Below are 24,397 nucleotides of genomic sequence, written 5' to 3'. Positions count from 1 at the left end.
TTCCAACCACTCATGATGATTTTTATCTTACTGATGAACAAACGAACTCAATTGTCTCCTCTGTTAATTTGACGACAATTGATGACGCGGGGAGCCCTATTGTAATGAGCGCTGCCCAGCTTAACACACCCGTTTTAGAAAATTCAAATAACGTACAGACAAATTTTTCTATTGAAAATGAACAGGATACACAAAGTAGGACAGATTTAATTAATTCCGAGGTAGTAACTAACAATGCACATCCGATTAGCAGGCGAGATCAAATTATGGCATTTTTGCTACAAGTGAATAAACAACTTAATGAAAAACTTGATGATCAGAACAAACAACTTGAAGAATGGAACAAACAATTAAGAGAAGATAACAAACAATTTTGAGAAAGTTTCAAACTGACGAACGAAAAACAAGACAACCTTAACGAACAGAACAAACTAGTTAGTGAACAGATTACAGCTGTTACCGTGCAATGTCAGGACAGCAAAGAACAATTACGTGAGGATACTAAGGCTTGTGCTAATAACAGTAATGAAGAAGTTGCCACTGTTGCACAAGAATTAAGTAGTACACGTGTAGGCACAACAGAATCACATAAAGACGAAATTAATGCAGTCACGGAACAATGTTCAGCATACGCAACACAGATCCACGAAATTAATGCAGTCACTGAACAATGCCCTAAAAACACAGTACAGATTCGCGACGAGTTTAATTTAAAGTTACCAGAAATTTCACACAATCTGAATACGGACGTCAATAATAAAAGTGAACGACAGAACAACCAAATTGACGAGAGTATTAAAGTAACAGAATTAAAAACTATTTCAGTCACCAATACGTCACAGAATCCGGCACGTTGCGAGCATTTGTCAGAGTCACGCAGCGCGTATAATTTGAACAATTTACAGCAACTACGCGACTTAAAATCCGAAAAACTACACGACTTAAAATCTGAAAAGCTACGCAACTTGAAATCCGAAATGACACAGACAAACAGATTCTCACAGAAACCTGAACGTGTTCTCAAATTCAGAGACGAGAACGTAGTTTATGAGCAATTTTTATCCGTAAGAAAATCTAAGGAACTTAATAATGACAGAGCACAGATACACGATTTGAACTGTATAAGACAATTTATTTTTGTACTTAGCTTTGAACTCGATACGACAATTTGCTATGGTATTTTCATCAGCATTGCCTATAATGCAGAAATTAGAATTAGCAAGAATACAGCAACTTTGGTTTGGATTTTTACCACCATTGCCTGTAACACAAAAGCTAAAATTTATTTGCAGTATGTAATTGACCTCAGGGGATTCATTACGCTTTGATGAATATGTGCAGTAGCGTGCATAGGGCCCCGAGCTGTAGTAGTGCTGTTTCATCTTTAGTTTTCTGCACTGCTGCCTTCTCTTCTACTATCCTTTATATCTATTAAAACAGCTCTTTAACTATTGCTCTATCTAGTATTAAGAAATAAGTCAAGAAAACCCGATGTGACAAATTTTTATCGAAAGTGACAATTTTCATTAGGCACTACAGAACTCCCAGCGTAATTTCAATAACTGATAAAATTTTAATCATCAGTATGTACAAAATTTTTAGCAGTCGCAACCACATTTTTGGTAACAACCCACGTTTTTCACCACAACAGCATGAAAGTCATCCGCTTAGCATACGTAACCAACAATGCAGTCTGCAGGGTCAACCAAGCTTTAATGTTTCGCCGCGTGCACGTATAGTCCAGGGTACAACAAATGGTAACGCACGGCAGCAAAGAAACAACTACGTTCAGAAAATACACTATTTCAATTCCTATCGCAAATGCACCGTATAGAAATGACTATCATGACAAACGTAAAAATAATGAGCACAATTTTCAGCGTACATTTAATAACAGTCGATCTTTTCAGCAGCAAGAACATCAGCAACAACATATTATCATGAATGAAACAGACAATAGGTGTCATCCATAGCGTAAGACGTCAGGAAGAAATAACAGAACAGTTCAAATAGTGGATATGCCACAACTTCCTCCCGTAAATAACAGCACGTACGATAGAATTTGACCAGATACAGTACAGATTGCATATTCCAGTAACATAAGCAATACTTTTGACACGCAGAATTTTGTTCACGAGAATGATATTTGAAACATGCTTTGTTGAATACACCACTTTTATCGCACACAGATCTTAGCAGAAATTTTTCCATTGCCACCGACAGTTCCAACACCGCTTTAGGCGTACACATTTTTCAGGAAATTGAAGAAGATGGCTCTACAGTAATCAAAAACATCGCATTTGCAAGTCGCATTCTATCACCTGCAGAACGAAATTATTCCGTTACAGAATTGGAAACATTATGTGTTGTATGGGCTTTTACGAGACTTAGGCACTTTCTTTATGACATACATACCACCGTTTACACAGACCACAGAGCGATACAATTCTTACTTTCAGCTAAATTTACTCACGACAGATTAAGCAGATGGAAACTTTATTTACAAGAATTTAATTTTACAATTGTTCACATTCCCGGCACACAAAATATTATAGCAGACGCACTATCCCGTTCTCTCAGCAACAATCAGCAAGACATCGCAACCAACTTCTGCAAAGCAAATTTCAGCATAATGTACATCCAGCAAGTTGCATTTGAAAATTTTATTTCGTCGTCATTACAGGACATAGCAAAAGAGCAAAGCAAAGACAATGTGTGGAAAGAAATTAAACACCTTTGGCAAAATAAGAATAATGTTACGATTAGAAACCATTACACTGTACGCAATGACATTCTATTTCGCCGCTCTCATCCTGACAGCAACAATTGGTTATTATACATTCCTGACGACCTGGTTAACAAATTAATATGGTATACTCATTTAAGTTACGCACATTACGGAGCCAGAAAATGTTTTCTTATACTGAGACAGAACTGTTATTTTACCAACATGGAGAAACGTATACGACGAGTTATAGCGTCATGTAAAATTTGCCAGAAAGCTAAGTCAGACACGACTTCACATATTCCTCCATTATATCCCATTGTACCTGTTAAATCGAGACATATGGCCGCTGTAGACATTTTTGGTCCAATTCCCAGAACCAATAGAGGTTTTTGCTACATCTTTGTCGCTGTTGAACTCACTTCAAAATTTGTTACTTTCACTCCGTTACGCAAAGCTACTGCTAAAACTGTTTCGAAAGCATTTGTAAAACATTATCTATTTCATGTAGGGCATGTGATGAAATTAATTTCTGACATTGGATCACAATTTCGTTATGCAATATGGACACGCATGTTACGAGCTAGAAACATTTCTCCGATCTATATATCCAAGTACCATGCTTCTTCGAACCCCTGTGAACGATTAATGAAAGAAATTGGTAAACTGTGTCGAATATACTGCCACAAAAGACATATTGATTGGGACACACACATATTCTCATTCCAAGATGTAATTAATTCCATTCCAAATGAATCCACTATGCTATCTCCGTCTGTTATACTGAAAAACGTTGAACCACCAAACAAAATTACAGAATTAGTAAATTTTCCTACATCTCGTCGATTACGACACCACGAAATAATTGACATTGCGCTGAACAACATCAAACGTGCTGCAGAGCGACGGAGAAGACAGCAAAAACAGGTTTGTACACGCCGAGACTTTCACATTGGACAGAAGATATTAGTACGTACACGCTATTTATCCAGCAGAATAAAAGGTAAGTGCAGTAAATTTGAACTTCTATGCGCAGGTCCATATCGGATTCGCAGCATTCCTCACCCCAATGTAGTACATGTCGAAACTCTGAGAACCAGAAAAAGTAAAGGCAACCACCATGTCTTTAACATTAAACCCTCTATTGAATGAAGACACTTAATGATTTAACATGCTATGATGCCATTTACACATTTTATGACTATTTCTGCAATTATATTCACATGACTACTTATTGATGATTATCGTATTTTCTCTTGGCAAGTGCCTGGCAAGGTAAGGTTAGCAGGTCGCTCTTCTTGTCGTTACACATCGGACCGTGCATATTTTTTTCAGATGAACTTACACATTTTATGACCACTTATGCAATTATATTTATGTGACTATTTGCTGATGATTATCGTATTTTTTCTTGGCAAGTGCCGGCAAGGTAAGGTTAGCAGGTCGCTCTTCTTGTCGTTACACATCAGACCGTGCACATTTTTTCCAGATGAACTTAGACATTTTATGACCACTTATGCAATTATATTTATGTGACTACTTATTGACGATTATCGTATTTTTTCTTGGCAAGTGCCTGGCAAGGTAAGGTTAGCAGGTCGCTCTTCTTGTCGTTACACATCAGACTGTGCACATTTTTTTTTTGAGAAACTTACGTATCTTATGAATAATTATGCAATGTTATCTAGTGACATATCAATTTTTATTAAATTTTCTCTCCATTAAAGTCTTTAATTCTCGCGTTTATTAACCACACAACATACAAGATGAACACAACGAACGTCACATTTTGTCCTTCTTATGTTTGTTTCATGTTTTGTTTGTATGCCCTATGAAATGGTTAAGATATAGCAAACACCAGTTGACTTTGACATTTTGCCCTATGATATCTCAACATCATGACTGTTTTACATTTTTTTTTGCTGCTGCATTGTGATATTCTGTGTACATTTTTGCATCTGAAAACTGCCTATGTCTTTGACATATTACGTTTTCTGTCATGATATGCTGTATGCTTAATTATGTTACCATAAACCAGTCATTTTTAGTGAGTATATGATGTAAATGCACGACATTAATCTTTGCTCATCATTTTCAGAAAGAAATAACGTGTAAAGGAAATAAATTAAACAGAAATGGGAATTTCACCTACGGAATAAACGAAAGAAGATGCAAAAACCTTATGAGGAAGAGTAAATGGATCAGAATTAACAAGCATTAACAAGAATATACTATACACATCGCAGAATAGCAGTCTTAACTAATTTTTTCTTTCAGAATACGAAGCGATTGATGCAGGCTGTCAGACAGAATTACACATCTTAGTTTTAGTGATGAAATATGCTAGAGATAAGGAATAGTTATGTAATGAGTAATGAAGTGATTTTTTGCAGATGATAATGAATGCTGATGAATAATGATGAAGAATATGCTACTATGGATAATGAAGTTTTTCTTTACAGGTGATGATAATAATGCAGTTATGATAATATAAGTAATTAAGTGATGGATAATGAAGTTTTTTCTTTACAGATGAGGATATTGTTGAAGTTATGTATTTATGCTATGTAGTTATTTAAGTATTTGTTGCAGTTCGCTTTGACAGCAGGTGTTATATTGCATAGTATAATGACGGAAGATTTTGGAAAGGACAGCTATGGAACACATTTTTATACACATTTCACTACCTGTTAATTCGAAGTTCACTACTTTTCAGCATAAAATGCATTTCTTCTTTCAGCTTTATAATCCATTTTTTGATATATTTTTGCAGGAGAAATTATTTATGAAATTAATGTGCTATAAGCAGTTGTTCATTAACTCTATGTCATCTATGAATGTGATTACATATACTCTACTTGTTGCATAATCTTGCCACAGCTGACTTATGACGAATGATGTTACACATTTTCATTTACACCAATAACGCAGAAGCAAATTTTTCTCTCTTGTTTTCCCTTATAATTACCCAATGCAATGCATTGCTAACAAAAAATGTATTACCAGTCCCAAATATTGATACCAGTTTAAGAGAGTTCTGAGTAATGCTGATCAGCTATGAATAATATGTTACCTGAAAAATGAATATTACTAATTACAGTATTGAGATGACCAATGCTTTGTAACTAGAAAGAACTACTAATAATGCTTTGTAACTAGGAAAATACTACTAATTACTGTATACAGATGACCAATGCTTTGTAACTAGAAAGAACTACTAATAATGCTTTGTAACAAGGAAAATACTACTAATTACTGTATAGAGATGATTACTGTATAGAGATGACCAATGCCTTGTAACTAGAAAGAACTACTAATAATGCTTTGTAACTAGGAAAATACTGCTAATTACTGTATTGAGATGACCAATGCTTCGTAATTAGGAAAAGAAGGCTACTGATTATTACTATATTGAAATGACAAATGACTAATTATGCTTTGTAACTAGAAACTGAATGCTATTCATTATGCTTTGTAACTGGGAAAAGAATGCGATTATTTAATAATGCTTTGTAACTAGGAAAAGACGGCTATTGATTATTACTATATTGAAATGACAAATGATTAATTAATAATGCTTTGTAACTGAGAAATGATGACTGTATTGGGATGACCAATGATTGAGTATCAACATTATTATTGACTACCTCCTGTTTTAAGTAATGACTTCTGATGATTTGTAATTAGAGAATGGGTGCAAATATTCTATGTAAAATAATTAATGAACATTTTTCTGTAATACTACATACATGGTCCAGAAATGTTCAATAACTGGGCTATGAATGCCGCAAACTACTAATGTAATTACTAATGAAGACTAGTATGTAACTTAATGTCCTTCACCTTTTGACCTCGCTACCCTGAATTACTGCAATATCCATTTGTCCTGTACATCCTCCTGATCATGGAGCACTATATTTGGTTTTTGCACTAATTCTACGTTGGTGTGCCTTGTAAGAGCATGGTGTTGACACGACATGCTGTCCACCATCATGAGCGATGGAGACGTTATTATGGTCCGACTGTTTGGTGTACCTTATGTACTGCCAAAGCGAAAACATGGAATATTACTACGACATTTCAGTGTCTTGGCTACGCTGATAAATACTTCTGGGAAAAGAACTTCAAATTGTCTCACTTGGTGTTGTACTTCTGTGGAAAGATATGGACTTTCAGTGCAGCTGCGTGCAACCTAAAGTGCTACAACCATGATGCAATCCTTCCCTTTCCTATCCTAATTCTTGGAACATAGTGAAAATCTTTTTTTTTTTTTTTTTTTTTTTTTTTTTTTTTTTTTTTTTTTTTTTTTTTTTTTGCTAACATCATTTATATTCATGGCCTATACATTTTTGTTTTCCGATTTGCTGAACTGCAGCACATGTGCACTTATGTCACTTATCAACATGATTTTTTGCCATTATGTTTATTTGTTGTGAAAATGCTAAAGAGTTTTTCAGTGTGTGTGCACTTATGTCATTTGCTTTGTACTCACATTTTGTTATTGTCTAATATGTTTTGCATGTGCACCATGTTTCCTTCATATTCTATATCTGTATATATGCTGTAATTGTAAAGTTAATTAGTTACGAAAAAATTTGTTGCTCATGGCAAGTCCAAATGACTCACCATCGCTGCCAAATTTTTGCCCCCCCCCCCCCCCCCCCCCCCCAGTGGAGGGTTATGAAACACGTATGTATTCAGTAGCAGCGATGGCGAGGCATGACAGAATCTCTGACCAGAGAGTTATTTATCGTTGCTAGTCTGCGCTTGACCGCGCGAGAGTTCAGTTCAGTTGCGAGAAAGTTGTTGTACGTAGCGAGTCGCGAGAACATGTAGCTCGTCTGTGCTAGTAGCGCAGGAGAGACAGTCAGAGTTGTGTGTGAGGAGTCGGCGGGCATCGACATGGGCCTCTGGTCAAGGTTCAGGACGAGGTATATTTTTTAAATAAGGTAATGAAGCAGCATTGCGCACATCTGATAATGTAATGTATGTTAACTGTAATTAATTTGTTCAAGAATTGCCCCAATAATAATTTTGTTCTCAAAACAATATTTTTAAGAAAATAATCATTACTATTGAAACAATATTTCCTTTGCTTTTCCTCCCAGAATCAATTTATCAGGTTGATATTAACGTTAATTTTGTGTGGACTTAACATTTTTTCACATCTTTATTATCATTGAGTTTTATTACTGTGGGAAGCTAACATTTGGCTCTATTTGCAATTCTTATTCAATTCTTTTCATTTTTACATTTTTGTGGGGAGGTTACAATTGTTATAGTGAACAGACGACACAGTGTTATTGTGTGTGTACATTCTTGCTTGTTAGTTGCACGATTATGTAACGACTATAAGGCTTACATACGTAGAGCATATACTGCTAATGAGATTTTAATGCAACATTTTGGTTTACTTGAAAAGACATTCTTTATTTGAAGTACTTTCTGTGGGATTAAAGATGGCTTAGCATTTGGTTTCTTTGACAGCTACACGATTATATTACGACGCTACTAATGTGTGACACAATTTACATTGTTGCTTTTGTGCTGTATCTGCTTTATATCTGCACAGTTTTTCTGAATTCTTCTGGAAATTAAAACATGTTTTAGTAGTAACTTTTGTGGTATAGCTACAATGAGACAGCCTTTTTCGTAACACAACAATACGTTACAATGTAGTACTTTCTTGATCACAGTATTATACGTAATAACTACGATATCTATACGCATAGCATTTCGCTTTTGTTTATTACGCGGTAAGTACATTGACTTCCACAGAACTTTGCTTACAGACGACGATAATTACAACACTTGGCACATTTTTTACCCTTAAGTAATGACAGAGATTGTCTTACAACAAGACGCAAATTTTAGCGCTACAGTACACGTATTTGAGTGATTGATTCTGTACATAAAACATTTATATTTAAAGATTTTTGAATTACAATGATACAAAGGTTTTCCATGATACATTTCATTCCATTGCTGTAATCTGTAACACCTGAGGGTATAATTACATTAATCCTCAGGGGGGTACACGCTTACTTTGTGTACCATGTGTCTGGCAAGCACAAGGAGCCCTAGCTAATATGGTATTTGCTTATACAACTTTACACTTCGGTACCATATTTCTCTAACACATAAATTACACAGCTATCTGATTATTTAACAGAGAAACAAACATTTTTTTTTACTACATCAGTGACACATGTTTACGCTATTACACAGTTGGATTACTTCACACTTATGAAATTGTATTTTGTCTGTACTTTGTGAACAGTTCATATATTTTTTGGAACAATTGTGATACTATGAGAGCTTTGAATGATATATTTGGTATGGGATCATGATTTTTAAAGTACATTTGAGGTAGATGACACTATTGAAATGAGCCAAGTATTTTTTTTAGGTTTTGAAATTATTGGAGGAAGTTACTACGATTTTGAGATTTGGCTGAGTTTTTATGATGCTATTATTACGTTGACGATGTGTATTATGCTGTTGAGGTATATGTTTTTGATCAATAAGCTGATGCTATATGAGGAATTTGATTATGCTATGTATTTATTATAATGAAATATTGAAGAAGTGTCGACGAATATGTATATGTGTAATAAAGTAAGGAATAATGAGTAGTGGTTAGGGACTCTGGTTTGTGAAAAAGGATGTTGGAAACCGAGAATCGTACTTTAAGAGTTATGAAATGTGTGAATGTATCACAATGCCAGCGAAAATGTTTTGGACACTGTTATATTTATAGGATTTTGTTTCTACAGATTTATAACGCAAATATTTCGACTTGTGAAATTTTATTTGTATGAAACTGTCACTGTAGCGGAAACTGATGTAAATATTTCGGTAAGGAAGGTAGGTCACCTTGACGTGATGCACTGTAAGCACCCAGCTGCGCAACAGTCGCCTGGAATAAAGCCTTTAGTGTGTGCCTTTCAGAGGCGCAGGTGTAGAAAAAAAGTGGCCATTATCCTCACTATTGACATTGCATCGCAAATACGGCACGCCCAAACTTGAAAACATATGATTACACTGTGGAGCTCTTAATTTATGATATTTATTAAATTGCCTAATGAAATGATGAGAAACATTTTTAAATCTATTGGCTTTCTAGTCAGGAGATTTTTTACTGCCTTTGGAGACGCCATTTGCCTAGTGAATAACGTTTCACACATTGCTTTGTATATATTTGCTCATTTCCTTTAATATCTAGTTTCTAGCTGCACTGCAGCATTGGTTAAAATAAAATTTAATAGATGTACTAATATAGTTATTTTATGCCTACAGATCCAGTAAATAATAATTTTATGATCTACTTCTAAAAAAATGAGGGTGCACAAAAAGACATTTCCCTTCACAGGAATTGCATACATAATTTTCTTTTCAACTACTTGATAATTTTTTTGGTAGAATAACTTGTTGTGGTGCACCACTTTAATTACATAGACATTTAGATGTGAATATACATATCTGCATTATTGTATTTAGTGTACTATTTTTTCTGCCTGTGGGTTTGTCATGTTTAGATATAAGTTATTGCATTTGCTGCTGCTGTTTGCCAGGCATAGTGTTACTGAATTTGACTTTGTATTACTCTGTTAAGCCAGTTTTACTACTGATTTATTTTTCTTGTTGCTGCAGATTGGCTGGTATTAGTTGTAATGTGGCATTTGCTCTGCTAATTTAGATATACTGCTGCTTGCTTTGCCAATTTGCATTTTTTTCATCATTGCTGTTTGTGTTAATGGTTTTGTAATGCTGCATTGCCTCGTCCCTTAATATATATATCTGAGCTCATTAGATTTAAGTTAGCTTAAGAGGGGGTAGACTACATAAGAAACTAACTATGAAGAATATGGAAAGAATGCATTGAGAAGTTATATGAAAAAGATTTTGGCAAAAATAAGTATTGTACAATGAGTAATATTTATTTTAAAAGAGGATGAATAAGCAGGTTTAGATAGAACTTTTTGGGAATAATGATGAATGAAGGGAGATCTCCAAGAAGCAAAGAAAGTTTTGTTTGCAAAATACTGCAGTAAAACAAACCCTGTCCTTTCCTTTTGCATTATTCTGCTTATATGTTGGGTTACCCCTGTGTATTTGTGTTTTTCCTGTCTTTATGTGTTTATCTGATTTATGTTGTAGAATTTTTCTAATACTCAGCTACATTCACTATGATGAGGAATACTGTTAGCCTCAAACATAATTTGCATTTATAATATGTTATTTACTTTGTAAAGATGTTTAGACATTATTTATTCTGTTTTGTTTTAATGCTCACGTGTGAAGTTGATGTTTCAAAAGTTATTCAGACCTTTTAAGTATTTACTTATGTCATAATTCCTGTAACACTGATGTATATATTATTTCTATTATTTTGTAAAGCCTGTGTTACTACAAATGTCATCTGTATTGTTATGTTCTTTAATGATATACACTCCTGGAAATGGAAAAAAGAACACATTGACACCGGTGTGTCAGACCCACCATACTTGCTCCGGACACTGCGAGAGGGCTGTACAAGCAATGATCACACGCACGGCACAGCGGACACACCAGGAACCGCGGTGTTGGCCGTCGAATGGCGCTAGCTGCGCAGCATTTGTGCACCGCCGCCGTCGGTGTCAGCCAGTTTGCCGTGGCATACGGAGCTCCATCGCAGTCTTTAACACTGGTAGCATGCCGCGACAGCGTGGACGTGAACCGTATGTGCAGTTGACGGACTTTGAGCGAGGGCGTATAGTGGGCATGTGGGAGGCCGGGTGGACGTACCGCCGAATTGCTCAACACGTGGGGCGTGAGGTCTCCACAGTACATCGATGTTGTCGCCAGTGGTCGGCGGAAGGTGCACGTGCCCGTCGACCTGGGACCGGACCGCAGCGACGCACGGATGCACGCCAAGACCGTAGGATCCTACGCAGTGCCGTAGGGGACCGCACCGCCACTTCCCAGCAAATTAGGGACACTGTTGCTCCTGGGGTATCGGCGAGGACCATTCCATGAAGCTGGGCTACGGTCCCGCACACCGTTAGGCCGTCTTCCGCTCACGCCCCAACATCGTGCAGCCCGCCTCCAGTGGTGTCGCGACAGGCGTGAATGGAGGGACGAATGGAGACGTGTCGTCTTCAGCGATGAGAGTCGCTTCTGCCTTGGTGCCAATGATGGTCGTATGCGTGTTTGGCGCCGTGCAGGTGAGCGCCACAATCAGGACTGCATACGACCGAGGCACACAGGGCCAACACCCGGCATCATGGTGTGGGGAGCGATCTCCTACACTGGCCGTACACCACTGGTGATCGTCGAGGGGACACTGAATAGTGCACGGTACATCCAAACCGTCATCGAACCCATCGTTCTACCATTCCTAGACCGGCAAGGGAACTTGCTGTTCCAACAGGACAATGCACGTCCGCATGTATCCCGTGCCACCCAACGTGCTCTAGAAGGTGTAAGTCAACTACCCTGGCCAGCAAGATCTCCGGATCTGTCCCCCATTGGGCATGTTTGGGACTGGATGAAGCGTCGTCTCACGCGGTCTGCACGTCCAGCACGAACGCTGGTCCAACTGAGGCGCCAGGTGGAAATGGCATGGCAAGCCGTTCCACAGGACTACATCCAGCATCTCTACGATCGTCTCCATGGGAGAATAGCAGCCTGCATTGCTGCGAAAGGTGGATATACACTGTACTAGTGCCGACATTGTGCATGCTCTGTTGCCTGTGTGTATGTGCCTGTGGTTCTGTCAGTGTGATCATGTGATGTATCTGACCCCAGGAATGTGTCAATAAAGTTTCCCCTTCCTGGGACAATGAATTCACGGTGTTCTTATTTCAATTTCCAGGAGTGTATTTTGTACCTTTGTTATTGTATTCTCATGTTAAAAATTGTAATTGACACCAGTTCATCAAATTAAGTAACTTGTAAGCATTCATTTCAGTGCATACATTTCTGTTGGTCGTAGTATATGCACAATATGTGAAAAAAAGAGGACTGTTAGTGCTTGCACGTGTGTTAATAATTCAGCAAGGGACTGGATAACAGCATTGCTGGTACTAAGGACATTCCAAGAAAAAAAAATTGTGATTGCACAAGTGGTGGTTCATGGACTTGCTATATTGTCCACAAGACTCGTCAGTGGTGATTGTGCACCTGCACAGTCGCAACAGATGGTTGCTGGCCATCTCTACAAGGACTGCAGTGGGTCTGCACCTCTGGTGGCCCACCACTACCGTAATCTCTACCAGGACTACAGTGGGTCTGCTCTGTGACGACCTACCTACCAATATTCTTCAAAACTTCGACTGACTCTGCGGTGGGTTTGCTCTGTTGTGGCCCATTACCTGTCAGCACTGTCTTTCTGTTGGAAGGACAACAATACTTCTTCAAGACTGCATGGAAATCCACTACTTCTGTGTGCATTTTCTTTTACTGCTCAGACTTTTAGAAAAACAACCGCAATTTTACTGTGATGGATGATCAGGACTGTCTTTATGGACTGTGAGAAAATTTTAGCTTTTGACCAACATTGTATCAATAACTGTGTGCATTTGATATATTTGTTACTGTAATTATGAATTTTTTTTCAAATCTGTATTAGCCACTGCCCAAAACAATTTGTAAAATTTTTTGTGGGGAGCATGGGGGCTATGTAAGTAGGCTGTTTAGGTTTCTATATGGGTAACACCATGTAGCGCTCTGTATGAAAATCACTGGCTGTGCTGTGTGCAGTCTGTGGCTGGTGGGCATTGTTGAAATAGTCGCTATTGTAGTGTTGGGCAGTTGGCTGTTAACAGCGCGTAGCGTTGTGCAGTTGGATGTGAGCCGCCAGCAGTGGTGGATGTGGGGAGTGAGATGGCATAGTTTTGGACACAGACAGTAAATTTGTAAGACTGGATGCCATGAACTGATATATATATATATATATATATATATATATATATATATATATATATATATATATATATATCAGTTCATGGCATCCAGTCTTACAAATTTACTGTCTGTGTCCAAAACTATGCCATCTCACTCCCCACATCCACCACTGCTGGCGGCTCACATCCATATATATATAATGGCTTTTGAACACTATTAAGGTAAATACATTGTTTGTTACTTTTGAATGCATTACGGGAACAGCAGTGATCAGTGTCTTACAAATAATTACTATTAAAAACAGTCTTGATCACGATTTATTTAACAAGGTGACCGGTTACGACCACTACTGTGGTCATCTTCAGACCTACAAGTTGTATACAAAGCTCTAATTAGAGGGCTACATACATTAAAGAAAATACATAAAGTTATAAAGCTATAAAACGTTGAATTACCATTGAGTAGGAACCTCTTTCTGTTGGAGAATCACTACTGGAGAAACCAGTTTACGTCTTAATATATATATAGGAGGCTCCACCCACTTCTGACTGCATGATGTCATTACTAACCAATGAGTTATAAGTCGAATTATAATTTAAAATTTCTTAGTTAAAAGAACATTGTCAAGAATTAGAAATAAATACACACTAAACTTAGCTTATTAAACAGCTATTGTCAATTAAGAAGCGTTAAAAATATTTAAATATGTAGGAAAATGAACTTCGGTTTGGCAGTACATGGGTTGCCCTCTCAAGGCCTGTCAGTGACCATTTGGAACCACTGGTTGCTATGGTGAAGTTGGACGCCGTTGCAAAGATGAAGCAGCAGGCTTTTTTCACTGAAGTTGTTGTAAAGTCGATAGTCGAACTAGTGGTTGCCATGGTGAGGACAAACGCCAGTGCAAAGATGTGGTAGCAGGCTTCTTTCCAACGAAGCTGTTGCGAAGTGGAATGGCAAAGACTGTCGTGTCAGACTGTGTATTATTGAGCAGCAACATGTCTTTAATTGAAACGATTTTTAAAGAGTAAGCTACAATAATCGAACGTTCCAGCAGGTGTTTATCAGCCAGGCTGGGGATGATGCGATCCTGTAACATGTCGGCGTACCTCTCACCCGTAACGGTAGCAGTTACCTGCTGTCCAGCGCCATCTGTCGGACATTTTGTGAACTTTGTTTTGTTTTGGTTCTAATAAAACCCCATGTCATTCCAAGCATGTGTGTCAATCTTTACCTCTCTATCTACATTATTCCGTGGTTTATTAAGTTTTCAAATTTATACTGACTTTTTGATCACCCGGTGTAAGAAGGGCGAAAGAATGATCCTGCAAAATTATGGACCAATGTTTGTAACTACGGTTTGCTCCAGAATCCTTGGACATATTCTCATTTCGAATACAATAAATATTGTGGAGACTGAGAAGCTTATGTCCACAAATCAGCATGGTTTTAGAAAGCATGCCTCGTGTGGATCTCAGCTTGTCCTTTTCTCACACAATATTCTGTGAACTATGGATGAAGGGCAACAGTCAGATGCCATATATCTCGATTTCCGGAAAGCATTTGACACGGTGCCGCATTGCACGCTGTTAAACGAATAGCCTCGCAGATATGTGAGTGGCTCGAAGTCTTCTTAAGTTATAGAACCCAGTATGTTGTTCTCGACGACGAATGTTCATCAGAGACAAGCATATCACCAGGACTGCCCCAAGAGAGTGTGGTAGGTTCGCTGTTGTTCTCTATGTACATAAATAATTTGATGGACAGGGTGAGCTGCAATCAGCGGTTATTTGCTGACAATAGTATTGTAACAACAGGGTTTCTAGCGCAAAGTACCGTTATCCAAGATAGTGGCGCTGACGTCATCCAAGATGGCGGTGATGACGCCGTCCAAGGTGGCGGCCATGACGTCATCCTAGATGGCAGATTTTGGTGGGAACTTTGAATTTTGGTGGGAAAGTGGCACGCCACCCTCCCCCAGAAAAATGGCGGGAATTTAAAATACAACAGGATAATGCGTCACACCTAGGAAAATGGCGGGAAAAATGGACATGTCTTTATTATTTAACCAATTTCAAGCATATGTGTTCGCCACTGAGTCTGGACTGCAACTGACTTAGTTGATATCGTCGGCACCCGAGAGCGCCACCGTGACGTCATACAAGATGGCGGACTGTGGCGGGAAGAAGGTCAATTATGCTACCTCCACTAACCTAACCCCCCCTCCCCCCCCACAAGGAAATGGCGGGAAGTTCAAATTCCAACATGATACTGGATCACACCTAGGAAAATGTCTGGAAAAAAGTACTTGTCTTTATTATTTAACCAGTTTCAAGGAGATGTATTGGCCCCTGGGGCTGGACTCGAACTGACTTAGTTCATATCGTCGCCACCAGAGAGCACCAGCATGACATCAGCTGATGACACAAGTGCCATTATTCAAGATGGCTGCACCCGATGTATCCACCATGAGCTCCAGAGTTCAAGTGGTTTAGTAGATGTCGTCAACACCAGAGGACGCCACCGCGACATCGCCTGATGACGCAAGATCGTCTGCTCTCTCTCTCGCGCTCGTGCGCATTATACCTGGACACGCGCCACGTCACCGGTCCACAGGCGTCCGACCACTTACGTCACACACCCTCAGCCGCCACCTCCATACACGCGCCGGACACAGTCTTCTGTAAATATGCTAACACCCACATCGCGCATCTCACCTATCAATTACCTAAGTACTTAAATTAATTTCGATTTTAATCGTATTAAATAATACATTTTACAATTTCATATAGGTATGAAAAGGTGTTCACTATACTTTCAACTACCTAGTTTCAACTATTTTTCAAGGACCAGACCGCCACCTCTTCCTAGGAACCGTCGCTGAGTTTTAATTCTTGCAGTAAAGAAAGGTCACTTGCGCTTTCGCTATCAACCTAAGAAAATTGGGGGGAAAGAAAGGACACTTGTACTAACCTCATCCACCCGACCACCACTTCCTCCTAGGATTCAGCGCCAAGTGTGAATTCTGCCAGTAAACAAAGCTCACTTGCGTTTTTGCTACCAGTGCAAGAAAATTGCTACAATCGAAGCTCACCACCACCACTAACCTAAGTCGCCAGACCGCCACCTCTTTCTAGGGCCAGGTGGTAAAAGGACTCAGCCCGCACTAGGTTGATGGAGAGAGGAAGGAGTGTACTTTATTTATTTGGGAGCAATTTATTTACAGATGGAGTATATGTATCACAGAACACACGCTCTGACATACCGCACAGCATACAGACCTGCAAACTACTCCTACATAACTCATGTATAAAGCTCTACACATACTCTTTCTAATTGCAAACTGTCAAAAATAACACATTGCACAACCTATAGACATGTGAACCACTCATAAACAATGCAGAGCATTTACGTGCAGATAGCCAGACAACTCGTAAATTTTCAGAATAATAATCCATGTAAAAGACTCTGCTTGCTAATCGTCAACTGTCGAAATCATACAGCAACCTTCATTTAAACTATTAGAGGCAGCAGCACCACCAAGTATATTCGCCACTGGGTCCATAGCCCAACTGACTTAGTTCATATCGATGCCACTAGAGGACGCTGTAGTGACGTCAGGTGATGACGCAAGTACTGTAACCTAAGATGGCGCCACCTAGTGGGTTCACGACGAGCTCCAGACCCCAACTCGCTTAGTACATTTCCTCGCTGTCAGAGGACGCGACAGTGACATCAACTGATGACGCAAGTACAGCTATCCATGATAACGGCAAACAGTGTGTTCTCCACGAGGTCTAACAGTACCACCAGCAGAGGATGCCATCGTCCTTTTCGTGACTTAAACCAAGATCATTAGAGAAAATGGTGGCAAAACGACTCAGCCTATTCCGGGCTGCTGGGGAGAGTAAGGACTGACAGCACTCTATTTATTTTGAAACAACTTATTTAACGATAGAGTATATTTATCACACTATCACAAAACACCCACCCAGATGTGCCTGGGGCCATGTCGCACAGCCCACAGACACTCGTAATTTCAGTACACAATAGCAAACTGCTCCTAAATAATGCGGTACACATATCTGCAAACACGCTCAGTACTCGTAAACTGTCCAAAAGAGCATAGCACAGACTACGGGGCCGCGCACAAAATAATGCAATCAATGCGAGCAAGCACACTCCGCGACGCCCTGTCCACAGGATCGCGAAGTCACACGCCCGTCAGCTGTCAAACCGCGCACAGCTCCCTGCTCAGCTTCCGCAAACATGAGGTGGCGACAGCCGCATTCATACTCCGCACCCATGAAATTCCTATTCAAATACGTGTTCACCTAGACGCCGACGATGACGCGAGCGAAGCTGGTCCGCGCGTGCCACAACCCTCGTGAAGTGAGGCGACCGCAGCTCGGGTCCCGCCCGCTCGCTCGCACCCGCCAGCCGCCGCCACCGAACACTGGTGAAAACTGCATGCCTCTGTACAGTCACCGTTGTACTGTAATAGCATTCCAAAGGGCGTTCACGCCAGTCTCATATTCGAGGCATCTCCAGGCGCCACTTGTCTTTACCATTGAAGGCAGAATAGCACAGAGCGTGTTGACACACGCGTTAAACCGCACATACTCACCCCCCAGCGTTACTCCTCTCCATCTAAAATGTTCTCAACCTTTTTCTTACGTCACATGGCTCTGTAAGAAAATAAGAGCCAAATCAACCTCTCGGGAATTGTATAGTGTCCCAGAAATAGTTAACACTTGCTTTCTTGATGCCTCAGCTTGTATGCATGCAAATTCTTACCCTAGCAGAACCTGTTTACCAAAATATCGCCGAATTCAGTCTTCCTCCTGGACATAACGTGATAGCCTTCCTGCTGTAAACATATGCAAATGTTCTCACCGCTCCTATATACCACCACAATCAATCGAGCATTCTCGTTGGCTCTTATCGAATTTACCAGTAGAATTACTAACGCTGTCAGTATCGAAGCACCATCCACCTTTTCTTTTTGGGGCTTTCTGTCGTTATTTTGCAAAGACTGCTAAACTGCACAGACAGTTCCCTCAATCTATACACCCCCAACCTGCTCTTTAGTTCTACAGACGCTACACTCAGTGGTAATAAACTATTTTACACTGATCACCATTTCGCACAGAAAACTAAACATCGCCAAGTTGTCTACAGGTCATCAAATACATACCATACCTGCAAGAATATTGGAGCGTCAAACCGATCTCCAACCAGGAAATATATCACTGAGTACTGTCTATTCTAGTAAATATGCAATTCATATCCCTCACCATACCAAATCATCCTCTTTACATCAGCGAACCGAAGTCACTCTCTCAGAACTGATGTGCAAAAAAATGGTTCAAATGGCTCTGAGCACTATGGGACTTAACAGCCGTGGTCATCAGTCCCCTATAACTTAGAACTACTTAAACCTAACTAACCTAAGGACATCACACACATCCATGCCCGAAGCAGGATTCGAACCTGCGACCGTATCAGTCGCGCGGTTCCGGACTGCGCGCTTAGAACCGCGAGACCACCGCGGCCGGCAACTGATGTGCAAAGATAGGCTTTTTTCACCCCGGCATAAGCGCGGTACTGTTTCCGCTTTCTTGCTCGCATTTTTACAAACATCTTCATACTCCTCTATTAAAAGAACAACCACACTTTCACCATAATATTATACCATGTTAACTGTACTTCTCAATATCAAGCTCAAGGCAGCATCCTACCGACCACTCACGCAACATAATGCAGTAGATATAGACTGGGAATTATTTCTTTACAAACCAGAAACTTTAGCTAGGTGGAGCCTGCTCTAGACAGCTCAATTACTAGAAACAAACAGACGAAAAATGATATTTGCGCTCTCGAATACCATTGTCGGTGATGTAACATATTCCAAATCATCCCTGTAATTTACAAGCCAACTAAGGTCTTTCCCAGGTCTAGAGAACAGGCAAACGTGATTCCAGCATCCACCACAATCGATATTCTCTCAACTAAATAAAGGCACCAAATATGCAGAAGCAGTCGACCGAACAATTTACATGGGAGGGAATAATGCTCCACCGCAAATGCACCATCTTCTCAAAATTACACCTGATCACGAAAGCCGCCCAGCACATACTAAGTATTAGTTCGCTATTCGTTGTCTAGAAGATGGTAAAGTAAACTACGATGCATTCCTACACCCCAACAGGTCTCTGCATTCGGAAGACTCCCACCATTAACATGGGAACGCGAATCAATACCACCACAGACTTTGCATACACGGACATATTCCAGAAAACCGGTCGCATATATGTTTATCATTATACTTACAATTAAATGTTACAATTGTGTTCTCAATTGAACAGCATTCGAGAATGAGCGAAGTATCGGAAATACACTCTCTTGTCGGCAATGGCTCTGGAAATAGCTTTTGTACTTTCCTTACCACTAGACATACTCTTCCTTTCGCTATCACAGTACTCCAAGTCAAATCCATACCCTCCCTATAACAGCTTATAGACATTTCCTTTACACAAACAGATATACTTTATAAACCTGATGCTCAAATGCGAACATATCATACACCCAGCACTAATACTAAGTATAATATTACCTCCTCAATAACTGTATGCATACGACACCAAATAATACTGATCGAAAATCAGCAATGGGTGTGCATGTCTCTTACATTCTTCCTGCTAGTCACACAACCCTGTCATAGACGTAATCGAGCATATATTAAAGAAAAAATCCCGATCCCAGCAACTACTGCATGTTACTCTCGCAAGCGCTCATCGTTCTACAGATGCACCCAAGCATCCATGTTAAAACCTATAACCGCGAATCGAGGTACGACATTACCTCTGAATGAGGTGGTGTTTTGCTGACAAATACCGTAACGGTGATAGTAGAAATGTGTGTATTAAGAGCCAACGATGCAACCTCGACATAAACTCAATGAACTCTGAAACTCGTTCGGCTAAGGTACGTCGTATGCAAGCACTATTTGCGACTCCATCACACCGCATGCTACTGCATAATTCATTACTTTTTGCAACACATTCTGTCTCGAGGCCATATCAGATGTTCCGCGATATATATGCTGAGCTATAGGCGATGACAGATACTTGTAGTAGATGATGTGCTGATTGAGGTCCTAAGAAGAAAAATATACACCAACTTCTCAGATCTCTAGCCTTACGCTATATATTAGAAATTATGTCCATTCAAACATATACTTGCATAGGCTCACACACACAAGTCAATATTTCACGCACTCTCATATCTTTAAACGAGTCACCTTCCTAGAATCTGTCTGCTACAATAAAATTACAACCTCCATTTAATCACACCCTATACATCCTCCACTCACACCCATTTCTACAGCATTCCACAATTGCTAGTTCCAATTTAAGTCAGACAAAGACATATCCAACACATTCTGCAACCCTTTTAGAAAAAGAACGAGCTGAGTTACTGCAACAGGACCGTGTTTTGAGCATTCGGTGGAAATGCGCACAATGTGGTGGGTACCCAAACTAGATACAACTACTACAGATCCCCCAACATGCTATCTTGACAGGTGGCAGAAGTCCCCTCTCATATTTCTATCTAACTCTGAGTAATTCGATTATCCTCTCTAATTGCATGCGGTGAAAAGTTGCTATTCCTTCACACGCGGACTTCCCATGCAGCGTCTCTCGTCACCCGGGTGGTCCGGTGACAGGCAGGCACTGCTGATCTTGAAAGGGTTAAGCCTACGGGTGTGTGGGAGTCGAGTGAATGCTTTCCAGACGTCGACATTGGCATAATAGCGGCGGAGACACACCCGCAAGGGCCTGAAGGATCGGCTGGGCTAGAGGTTCCGTTACTTCATAGAAACGTAGCAAAAACACTTTCTGGCGGGCTAGCAGCGTGGCGTGGGAATGACTTGTGTACCCAGGCAGTCTTTGCGGGCAAATTCCCGCGTTTTCTGCAAAATCGTAACTGTGATTGGCTTGCTCAGGGCATAGCTCCATGACGTAGCAAAATCGGCGCAGAAATTGGCGCCAAGAATCTCCATTGGTGGAATGGTAGTGCTTCGGCAGTAGAGTGGAATTTTCCGCCGGTTTTCGAGTTGCTGATTGGAACGTTTAACCACGACCACTGTCGTGGGGGCGGGAATGTTCTGTGGTCGGTTTGTACGGGTGCTCTTGTGGTAGTCGACTCTCGCCTTTCGGCGAGCTCTGGCTGCTCTGGACAGCCTGCCTTCCGTTGGTTGTCTAAAATACTTTTATTTGATTGTAACTGTTTAATGAAGCTGCTGAAGTTTCGACTTCAACTTAACTTTCCGAGTACAGTTGGCAATTGAGCGTTCTGCATACAAGTGGCTTATGTTGTCTGTCTTGGGCAGTTTTGGCTAAAGTTGACTGTATCGGAGGTACTGTGTGACTTCGCTTGTTAAAATCAATCACTGTACCATCAGTGATTGTGTGGCGAGCCTTCTTCGTCTCCCTCAGAGGCGCATTTATATTGATAGGAAGTCTTTAGTCTGGAACAACCAGACCAGGACAATTTGTTTCGGGCTATACTCGCGACATTATCATCACCACTACGGGACGTCGAAGCAACCAACCATCGCTTCCGGTACGCCAGATCGTGTCCTTGCAGTTACGAAGACAGCTTTGTTATGTATGTCCGCAGCACCGGCAGACTAGGGAATTTGCACTGTGATAATCAGAGCTCAGCAGAGCACGCCTGTTCGTCTTTTCTAACTTTGTTCTGTCTTGGGTTTCATTGTCTGAGTTATCACTACTGTAGCAGCAATTAATGTTGAGTTGGCTGGGTGTTTCTCTTAAGATTTGAGTTGCAAGGAATTGGCTCCACATACCACTTCGTCATAAATGTCACAATCTAGTTTATGGACAACTTCACCTTCACAGCATTTATTTGAGTATCCAATTTGATCCAATTTGATGTATTGTAAATGTTTCATGTGTTTTGTTTATGATTTTGAGTTTAGTCATCATACATCAAATTGTTATTTTGGACAGAACTTTGATTCTGTTAATCGGTAGAGCAACCCTTTCATTTCTCACTACGTTACTGAAACTTTCCTTTATTTAATTAATGTCTATCAAATTAAATTATTGCAGGTGCCAAACTCTTTTCTACTCCACTTGGAGGGTCGATTACAGTCTGTTCGCGTTTCTTCTTAATCCATGTGCAACAGCAAAAGTAGGAGTTAGAAAAGGGGGGGCTTAGAGCATCATTTCCATGTGAAGATTCGAGAAGAATTTAGTGTTAAATACACTGCTAGCCCTGGCATCTCGCATAAAATGGCGACCCTTAGCGTCGGATCTTTCATGTGAATCACTGATAAGAAAACAGTATTCTTAGTAGGAACATTCAAATTTTTTTCTCTACTTTTTTTTAATGATTAATACCCAATTTCTTTTTCTTGTAGTTCGGTGATTAGTTTTAAGTAGCGGCGCATGATTACTGTTTTTGCTTTCAGCGTATATATTTGTTTGTTTGTTCATTGTTTTATGTGTTTCTTTGATATGGTGTGGCACCATATCACATTTTGTCGGGTTTGTGTGCAGTTTCTGTACCACAACAAATCGTTCATGTAATTACAGCGTTGTTGATATTTTATGTCTATGTGGAAAAATATATGGAGTAGATTATTTTTATTGTGCATTCTAGATAAATTAGTTTTTCATGAATGATCACGAGAAGTAAGGCACGACTATTATCCAGCGAAGCTAAAACAACAGAGGATAGCATAATGGATAAGGGGCAGTTTACTGACGGGGATAGGTTCGGAGATGAGATGGGCACATTTGTAGCAGGACAGGACGACAGGGTCATTGATGAAGACGGTGATTTGGACGAGATCTTAGAGCAACGTCGCCGCCGTGATTATGATAGTGAGGTAGAGGATGAAACAGAGACAGGCGCACAGGTCGAGGCGGTAGCAGAAGTTTATAATCAAACGAACGAGAGCAGACAGGGGCCAGCTCGGTCACGTCAGAGCTCTAGCGCCCAGGTGTCCAGAGTTACGTCGCCCATGTGTGACGAGCATCAAAAAGATGACATAAAGCCAATACTGAGCTTCCTACGATCAATGAAAGAAGAAGCTGAAGAACAACGCAAGAAGGGCATGGAAGAAGATGAGAAACAGCGTAAGAAAGAGAAGCAAGAAGCTAAGAAACAGCGTAAGAAGGAGAAGGAAGAACCTGACGAACAGCGTAAGAAGGACACTGAGGCAATAATTTCGCATATAGGGGAAATTCGTGGGGAATTACTAACAATAAAGAAAGAATGTGGAGAAGGAAAACAAATGTCAATGGTAACACAAAAAGTAGCAGGCCTAGCCAAAACGGCAGCAACAGGGGCAATGAAAATCGCAAAAGCAACTTCTCAACTCGCAGGGCGCTTGCGACGTGCGACACAAGGCCACTCTAAATCCCTAGCGTTCTTAAAAACCCAGGGTAATATCGCGGTTACGAACATCACGAAACGAATGAAAGAAGTAGAGAGTCGGATAGCAAAATTAGAGCGAAACGGGCACACGAGCACTGCGCGTTCGGATACCAATGATGGAGTACACAGAATTGTGTCTCCGAGGAAAAGTCCGCCGTGCTCTATCCCAGTGACAGAGTGCGGAACTAACAATGCACACGCAGAAATAGCGAGTAATAGCTCCAATAATTGTAGCCCACTTAGGAGAGTGAATTCTGAGTGCCACTTCCATTGTGATACAGAGGTAGCACATCACAGTTATCAGCAAGATAGAACAGG

This window comes from Schistocerca piceifrons, chromosome 7 (genome assembly GCF_021461385.2).
Source record: "Schistocerca piceifrons isolate TAMUIC-IGC-003096 chromosome 7, iqSchPice1.1, whole genome shotgun sequence".
NCBI lineage: Eukaryota > Metazoa > Arthropoda > Insecta > Orthoptera > Acrididae > Schistocerca > Schistocerca piceifrons.
Note: the sequence above shows the minus strand (reverse complement) of the source record.